The sequence below is a fragment of the Drosophila grimshawi genome, unplaced genomic scaffold, assembly GCF_018153295.1.
Source record: "Drosophila grimshawi isolate 15287-2541.00 unplaced genomic scaffold, ASM1815329v1 contig_60, whole genome shotgun sequence".
Taxonomy (NCBI): Eukaryota; Metazoa; Arthropoda; class Insecta; order Diptera; family Drosophilidae; genus Drosophila; species Drosophila grimshawi.
Genome location: NW_025063418.1, coordinates 1 through 10,000, shown reverse-complemented (window position 1 = coordinate 10,000; position 10,000 = coordinate 1). Strand labels below are relative to the sequence as shown.

The 10,000-nt window shown below is 33.7% G+C and overlaps 1 non-coding gene across 1 annotated transcript; it reads right to left on the bottom strand.

Annotated features, from left to right (window-relative positions):
• Positions 1-4,352: 4,352 nt before the first annotated feature.
• On the bottom strand, positions 4,353-8,128 carry LOC122322761. Its single transcript, XR_006246832.1, has one exon. It is a non-coding gene; the product is annotated as a large subunit ribosomal RNA (ribosomal RNA).
• Positions 8,129-10,000: the final 1,872 nt, after the last annotated feature.

Below are 10,000 nucleotides of genomic sequence, written 5' to 3'. Positions count from 1 at the left end.
ATATATAAAATACATTAATATACAAATCTAATAATATATGACAAATTGATTAATACTTTTGAATAAAATAATATAGATGTATATTTAAACTAGATAATAAACGAATATGGCTATTATTAGATAGCATTTCATTTTCGTTAATTTAATAAAATTGACAAAGTAATCTATATAAATTTCGTTCAACAATATTTTATTAATTGCACTTGCTTAATATAATATATTATCACACTTTGATTTTTTGTTCACTTCCCACATAAAATATATGGAGAAATAAATCAAATTTATTATGACAACAAATTGATATTTTACGACATTTAATTTTGAAATAATATATATATATCAAGAAAAGCACTCCAACTCACATTCAGCAAAGAAATGTGAATTTTTTAATGATGACAAATAATATATAAAAATATGACATGTTTTAACCAATTTACTCATTGACACAACAAATGCATCCACATCTGCTATATCAATTTTCAATCGGTTACATTTGTTTGTTATAAGAGAGAAATTAACGATAAAAGGAAACCTATTATAATATATTGTGGAAATAAAGATTTTAATACAATATTTCCAACAACATACCTTGGCAAATTCCGCAATTATCTTTTTTTATCGCAGCCAAGCAATTATTATTAATAACGAACGAACATACTCAAACACAAACATGAGCGTATAACATAATCTTTAATAAATTATATGAAATCTTCATATAATAGATGAGCACACACCACTCACCATGTAAAGGTTTTTGAACACCATCTCTTTAAGCATGATACTTTTTTTCAAATGCTACCACCCAACATTAATTCTTCATGTATTAAATTAAATATAATACAAGATTAACTTCATTATTTCATAATTTGCCCAATAAATTATCCATGCCGGCAAGACAATACTCCACAGTCATATTATTTTGTTACTTTTACTCTTTCTCATATGACTTGCCTTGCGCGACACCACTCCATATAAAGGTTTTTGAACACCATCTCTTTAAGCATGATACTTTTTTCAAATGCTACCACCCAACATTAATTCTTCATGTATTAAATTAAATATAATACAAGATTAACTTCATTATTTCATAATTTGCCCAATAAATTATCCATGCCGGCAAGACAATACTCCACAGTCATATTATTTTGTTACTTTTACTTTTTCTCATATGACTTGCCTTGCGCGACACCACTCCATATATAGGTTTTTGAACACCATCTCTTTAAGCATGATACTTTTTTCAAATGCTACCACCCAACATTAATTCTTCATGTATTAAATTAAATATAATACAAGATTAACTTCATTATTTCATAATTTGCCCAGTAAATTATCCATGCCGGCAAGACAATACTCCACAGTCATATTATTTTGTTACTTTTACTCTTTCTCATATGACTTGCCTTGCGCGACACCACTCCATATATAGGTTTTTGAACACCATCTCTTTAAGCATGATACTTTTTTCAAATGCTACCACCCAACATTAATTCTTCATGTATTAAATTAAATATAATACAAGATTAACTTCATTTTTTCATAATTTGCCCAATAAATTATCCATGCCGGCAAGACAATACTCCACAGTCATATTATTTTGTTACTTTTACTTTTTCTCATATGACTTGCCTTGCGCGACACCACTCCATATATAGGTTTTTGAACACCATCTCTTTAAGCATGATACTTTTTTCAAATGCTACCACCCAACATTAATTCTTCATGTATTAAATAAAATATAATACAAGATTAACTTCATTTTTTCATAATTTGCCCAATAAATTATCCATGCCGGCAAGACAATACTCCACAGTCATATTATTTTGTTACTTTTACTTTTTCTCATATGACTTGCCTTGCGCGACACCACTCCATATATAGGTTTTTGAACACCATTTCCTTAAGAATGATACTTTTTTCAAATGCAACCACTCACTATTAATTCTTCATGTATTAATTTAAATATAACACACGAATAACTTAAATATTTAATAATTTGAACTATAATTGACGGCTGCCGGCAAGACAATACTCCACAATCATGTGATTTCCATATATAATTTTGTCTATAGCAAACATTTTTTATTGTACTAGAGTTGTTCCATACGTTATTACCCAAAATTTATTTTACATGTTAAATTCTATTATATCACATTGTTTGTGTCATATGTTATTATCTAACATGTAATTTATATGTTTCATGATATTATTTGACATTTTGTATTGGAAAACACTGAATTGAATTTCATAACATTTCATAATTTGCCCAATAAATGACCCATGCCGGCAAGACAATACTCCACAGTCATATTATTTTGTTACTTTTACTTTTTCTCATATGACTTGCCTTGCGCGACACCACTCCATATATAGGTTTTTGAACACCATTTCCTTAAGAATGATACTTTTTTCAAATGCAACCACTCACTATTAATTCTTCATGTATTAATTTAAATATAACACACGAATAACTTAAATATTTAATAATTTGAACTATAATTGACGGCTGCCGGCAAGACAATACTCCACAATCATGTGATTTCCATATATAATTTTGTCTATAGCAAACATTTTTTATTGTAGTAGAGTTGTTCCATACGTTATTACCCAACATTTATTTTACATGTTAAATTCTATTATATCACATTGTTTGTGTCATATGTTATTATCTAACATGTAATTTATATGTTTCATGATATTATTTGACATTTTGTATTGGAAAACACTGAATTGAATTTCATAACATTTCATAATTTGCCCAATAAATGACCCATGCCGGCAAGACAATACTCCACAGTCATATTATTTTGTTACTTTTACTTTTTCTCATATGACTTGCCTTGCGCGACACCACTCCATATATAGGTTTTTGAACACCATTTCCTTAAGAATGATACTTTTTTCAAATGCAACCACTCACTATTAATTCTTCATGTATTAATTTAAATATAACACACGAATAACTTAAATATTTAATAATTTGAACTATAATTGACGGCTGCCGGCAAGACAATACTCCACAATCATGTGATTTCCATATATAATTTTGTCTATAGCAAACATTTTTTATTGTAGTAGAGTTGTTCCATACGTTATTACCCAACATTTATTTTACATGTTAAATTCTATTATATCACATTGTTTGTGTCATATGTTATTATCTAACATGTAATTTATATGTTTCATGATATTATTTGACATTTTGTATTGGAAAACACTGAATTGAATTTCATAACATTTCATAATTTGCCCAATAAATGACCCATGCCGGCAAGACAATACTCCACAGTCATATTATTTTGTTACTTTTACTTTTTCTCATATGACTTGCCGTGCGCGACACCACTCCATATATAGGTTTTTGAACACCATTTCCTTAAGAATGATACTTTTTTCAAATGCAACCACTCACTATTAATTCTTCATGTATTAATTTAAATATAACACACGAATAACTTAAATATTTAATAATTTGAACTATAATTGACGGCTGCCGGCAAGACAATACTCCACAATCATGTGATTTCCATATATAATTTTGTCTATAGCAAACATTTTTTATTGTAGTAGAGTTGTTCCATACGTTATTACCCAACATTTATTTTACATGTTAAATTCTATTATATCACATTGTTTGTATCATATGTTATTATCTAACATGTAATTTATATGTTTCATGATATTATTTGACATTTTGTATTGGAAAACACTGAATTGAATTTCATAACAATTCCAAGTCTCATGAGTGTAAATTTTATTAATCGGTTTATTATTATTATGCAATATCAAATAAAATATAAACTTCTATTTCACACTAAATATAACATTTATGTTTAAGAGTGTAAATTTTTCATTCGCATATTACTGTTCTCCATTGATTGAATTATAATATATTTTTAATATGATTTCATATATTTATTTTTTTGTGTTTTCTACTATTGCCTTTCGCAGTTATCATATATATATACATATATATATATATATATATATATATATATATATACTCATATATATAATAAAATGTGTGTTCTTCTTTCTCTGTTTTGTTTAAAACAATTTAATTTCTTTATTCCTTTCAATAACAATTCAATTATTCTGAAAAGAATGTTATTTATAAAATAACATAAATTTTGTATTGCATCATCAAAAAGCTTTTTGTATATAACATTTTCTTAAGGTCCGGTCCACACATTATCAACTTACAAAGAAATATATAAAATATCATAAGTAAATTAACAAATATGGCACCTTTAAACAACTCATACAATATATATATATATATATGTTTTAGTTGGTGTTTAACAACCATAACACACATATTATATTTTATATTTGTTGTTTTATTAACATTTTCGAATCATCAAGCAAAGGATAAGCTTCAGTGGATCGCAGTATGGCAGCTGCTCAACCACTTACAACACCTTGCCTGTTACAAAAGTCGTTTACAATTGATTCTAGGCTTTGTCATTGTATTAAATAATGTTTAAATATGTAACTAGCACGGCATCAGGTGATCATAGATCCTCCCAATTTACTATGTTACAAATAACATTGGCATCACATCCATTGTCGTTTATAAAATAAATTATAAACTTTTAATGGTTTAGAAGCCATACAATGCAAATTGCCCCTTATTTATCATTGCAGTCCAGCACGGATACGACCTTAGAGGCGTTCAGGCATAATCCAACGGACGTAGCGTCATACCACTGTTCGCTCGAACAAGTATTGTGCCATTGGTCCGTACCTGCGGTTCCTCTCGTACTACGCAGGAATGCTGTCGCAACAACGTTTTGTCATTAGTAGGGTAAAACTAACCTGTCTCACGACGGTCTAAACCCAGCTCACGTTCCCTTGCATGGGTGAACAATCCAACGCTTGGTGAATTTTGCTTCACAATGATAGGAAGAGCCGACATCGAAGGATCAAAAAGCGACGTCGCTATGAACGCTTGGCCGCCACAAGCCAGTTATCCCTATGGTAACTTTTCTGACACCTCTTGTTAAAAACTCTTTAAACCAAAAGGATCGATAGGCCGAGCTTTTGCTGTCCCTGTGTGTACTGAACACCGAGATCAAGTCAGCATTTGCCCTTTTGCTCTATGTGTGGTTTCTGTCCGCACTGAGCTGGCCTTGGGACACCTCCGTTATTATTTGAGAGATGTACCGCCCCAGTCAAACTCCCTACCTGGCAATGTCCTTGAATTGGATCATACCTGAGTAATTGGAGTTATACCAAATTTTTAAATCAAAAATACATAAATGCATTTTCTTATTAAAGAATTTGTTTGCGATTATATAACAAACTCGTGATACTTTGATCAAGAAGCTTGCATCAAAACCCAATACCATAAGATATAATAAATACATCCGTATAATGGCTAGGAAATGATACACGTTCCATTTAATCAAGTAAGTAAGGAAACAATAAGAGTAGTGGTATTTCATTGTCGATACCAAACCGAAGTCTAATATCTCCCACTTATTCTACACCTCTTATGTCTCCTTACACTGCCAGATTAGAGTCAAGCTCAAAAGGGTCTTCTTTCCCCGCTAATTATTCCAAGCCCGTTCCCTTGGCTGTGGTTTCGCTAGATAGTAGATAGGGACAGTAGGAATCTCGTTAATCCATTCATGCGCGTCACTAATTAGATGACGAGGCATTTGGCTACCTTAAGAGAGTCATAGTTACTCCCGCCGTTGACCCGCGCTTACTTGAATTTCTTCACTTTGACATTCAGAGCACTGGGCAGAAATCACATTGTGTCAACACCCGCTAGGGCCATCACAATGCTTTGTTTTAATTAGACAGTCGGATTCCCCAAGTCCGTGCCAGTTCTGAATTGATTGTTAATTGATAATCGTTATAATTTAAAAGAACTAATCAGTTGCCCAATTAGTATTCTTAAAAATTTTAGCAAGAAAGTTCCACAATTGGCTACGTAACTAAACTATCCGGGGAACAAGAATCTACCATAAATGATAGAAACCCTATTTACCCAGAACGAGCACATAAACCATGTTATTGTTTCCCAATCAAGCCCGACTATCTCAATCTTCAGAGCCAATCCTTATCCCGAAGTTACGGATCTAATTTGCCGACTTCCCTTACCTACATTATTCTATCGACTAGAGACTCTTCACCTTGGAGACCAGCTGCGGATATTGGTACGGCCTGTTGAGAAGTTTGCGTATCCCCACCATAAATTTTCAAGGTCCGAGGAGAAAATATCGACACAACAGTATATGTCATGCTCTTCTAGCCCATCTACCATATCTCTCTGCGAAAGACTTCCATGGTAGTACGGCTATAAAACAGAAAAGAAAACTCTTCCGATACCTCTCGACGGCTTCTTTATGGTCGTTCCTGTTGCCAGGATGAGCACGAGGCCCATATTTAATAACAAACGGATACTCAACAGGTTACGGAATTGGAACCGTATTCCTTTCGTTCAAAATTATTCAAGTGTATAAAAATCGGTATGATGCAAAATATATTTTGATTTTTCTATACTTGAAAATTTTCGGCTTTCGCCTTGAACTTAGGACCGACTAACTCGTGATCAACCACTGTTCACACGAAACCCTTCTCCACTTCAGTCCTCCAAGGTCTCATTCGATTATTTGCTACTACCACCAAGATCTGTACCAATGGCGGCTCCATGCAGGCTTACGCCAAACACTTCTATGCACACCATTGTACCTTCCTACTCACTAAAGTTTCAAAATTTATATTACAAGTAACATAAATCATCTACTTTAGCGGTAATGTATAGGTATACAACTTAAGCGCCATCCATTTTAAGGGCTAGTTGCTTCGGCAGGTGAGTTGTTACACACTCCTTAGCGGATTTCGACTTCCATGATCACCGTCCTGCTGTTTTAAGCAACCAACGCCTTTCATGGTTTCTGTATGAGTTGTTAATTTGGGCACCGTAACATTACGTTTGGTTCATCCCACAGCGCCAGTTCTGCTTACCAAAAAGTGGCCCACTGGGCACATTATATCATAACCTTAAACTTCATATCAAGAAAGTTAAGGTTCTTACCCATTTAAAGTTTGAGAATAGGTTAAGATCGTTTCGACCCTAAGGCCTCTAATCATTCGCTTTACCAGATAAGATTATTTTATACAACAGTTAAATGCACCAGCTATCCTGAGGGAAACTTCGGAAGGAACCAGCTACTAGATGGTTCGATTGGTCTTTCGCCCCTATACTCAATTCTGACAATCGATTTGCACGTCAGAACTGTTTCGGTCTTCCATCAGGGTTTCCACTCCAACCAATTCACATAGACTTCAACATGCAGCGGGCCAGAAAATTTATGCTTTTGTTAGGTCCCAGTAAAAGTTATAGTAACAAGTAGCATTATAAATAAATATAACTAGAGCGCCCTGGGATAGTGTTAATTAACTATAAATAGCTAAAAAAATAATCCCATTAATAGTCAAGTAATTACGCGCTATTAGGTTTATATCCCACACCGCTTGCACATATGTTAGACTCCTTGGTCCGTGTTTCAGGCACGGTCCTGAAGGTATCCTCCTGAATCTTTCGCATTGTTAATCATACAAGGCATATAATAAACACAAAAATCATTGAAAATTATGCCATTATATAATTCCGAAAATTAATGCACTGTATTCAGAGTAAATCTATTCAGCACTTATCAAATTATGACATTTATATCATGTTGGTATGCAAGCACTTATAATTGAAATAATCACTAATACCACACCCTTTTTGATAAATTCGACCAGTGTTAATAGACAGCATAACGTTTTCTGAGAAAATGTACTATTATTATAATATATTAATTAAATATTGCTAATTCTTAATGATGAATTTTCCAGTAACGATATCTCAGGTTCATCGGGCTTTAACTCTCCTACACGTACTATTTAACTCTCTATTCAGAGTTCTTTCAACTTTCCCTCACGGTACACTTGTTTACATTTGTCTCATGGTTATATTTAGCTTAGATGGAAGCAGACACCACCAGTGCTGCACTCATCAAGCAACGTTTCCCAACTGCTATTTATGTAATAAACAAATATTAAAAACATTTAAAGCAACTTATTTAGCATAAACTCCTCAACCATAGTAGTCCAAGCAGCACTATAATTAATTAAAGTACATGGGTCAGTAGCTGGACTGGTGATATGCGCTCAAAATGTCGATGTTCATGTGTCCTGCAGTTCAATGACACGGACAAGTTTGTTGCGCTTTCATCGACCCATGAGCCGAGTGATCCACCTCACTGCTTAGAGTGATGTCATAATTTTTTTTTTTGTTTATTTCATTGTCAAAAAATATATTTATTGAAAGAAATTAAAAAAAATACACCATTTTACTGGCATATATCAATTCTTCAATAAAATTGATTTACCTAAAAAATGTTGTGAAAGTCTTAGTCTTGTATAATTTATAAAAATATGGTATATGAAACAATTTCAATAAGATAGCCAAAAAAGAATATTAATATAAACATATGTAAAAACATTAATCTGGAAACAGGTGCAACAATATATATTTAGGTTGTTGTGTTTATATAATGTATGCCCAATAGAAATAATAGACCAATACATTTGTGCAACGTATATATTATGGTACATATACACACGCAAAAGCTTATATCCATTAAAATACAAAAACACATAATTGTAAGAGATATAGCTATTTTCGAATGACCATTTATAATTATAATTATTTGTGTAATCGTAATTAATAGAATTTTTATTATATATATATATATATATTATATATACAAAATATGACATCTGATTTATTAACGGTAAGGTGACATTATAATATCAATGATCCTTCCGCAGGTTCAACTCTACGGAGTCCTTACGACTTTACTTACTCTAAATAATCAAGTTCGGTCAACTTTTGCGAAACAACTGCAACACACACAAGGCATCACAGTGATCACGATCCGGAGCACACCTCACTAATAATGCCAATCGGTAGTAGGCGACGGGCGGTGTGTACACAAAGCGCGCAGGGACGTAATCAATGCGAGTTACGACTCATTGACCTGCTTCGGGCCTCCCAAGTTCATGTGAACAGTTCACAATCCCAAGCATGAAAGTGGTTCAGCGGGCTTACCGGACCTCTCGGTCTAGGAAATACACGTTGATACTTTCATTGGAGCGTGCAGCTTCAGGACATGGCGGGTCATCACAGACCTGTTATTGCTCAATCTCATTATTGCTAGACGCAATTTGGTCCATTTAAGAAGCTAGTGTCCTTATAATGGGACAAAACAACAGGTACGGCTCCACTTACATAAACACATTCAAACACACAAACATTTTACTGCCACCACGAATGAAGGCTATATAAGCTTCTAGCACCATAGTCCTAGAAGATATCTATTTAATATATTTGAGTCTCTTTCGTTATTATCGGAATTAACCAGACAAATCACTCCACGAACTAAGAATGGGCCATACCCAATCACAGATCCCCGAGAAAGAGCTTATCAATTCAGTTCCTGGCTACCACTTATGTCTGACCTCAGTAAGCTTTCCCGTGTTGAGTCGGGCCTGCTTCGCAGGGCTCCACCCTGCGGTGCCCTTCCGTCACCTCTTGGTTTCAGCTTTGCAACCATAGGGCCTCTGGAGCCCGTAAGCAAGCTTTCCTGGAAGCGACCAGCACAGAGAGCCATCCGGTAGGTACACCCAATTGCAGTTAGCTGGCATCGTTTTGATAGAACTAGGCGTATCTGATCGCTTCGAACCCTAACTTTCGTTCTGATTAATGAAGAAAACATCTTTTGGCAAATGCTTTTTGCTTAAGTTAGTCTTACGGACGGTCCAAGAATGCCTCCTCTTCACCTCTTCGTCGTAATACTAATGCCCCAAACGCTTCTTATTAATCATTACCTCTTGACCTGAAACCAATGAAAAGCAGAACAGAGAAACCATTTATTATCCGCATGCACAGAATATCAGGCATTTGAAGCCTAAGCTTTAAGCACTCTAATTGTTCAAA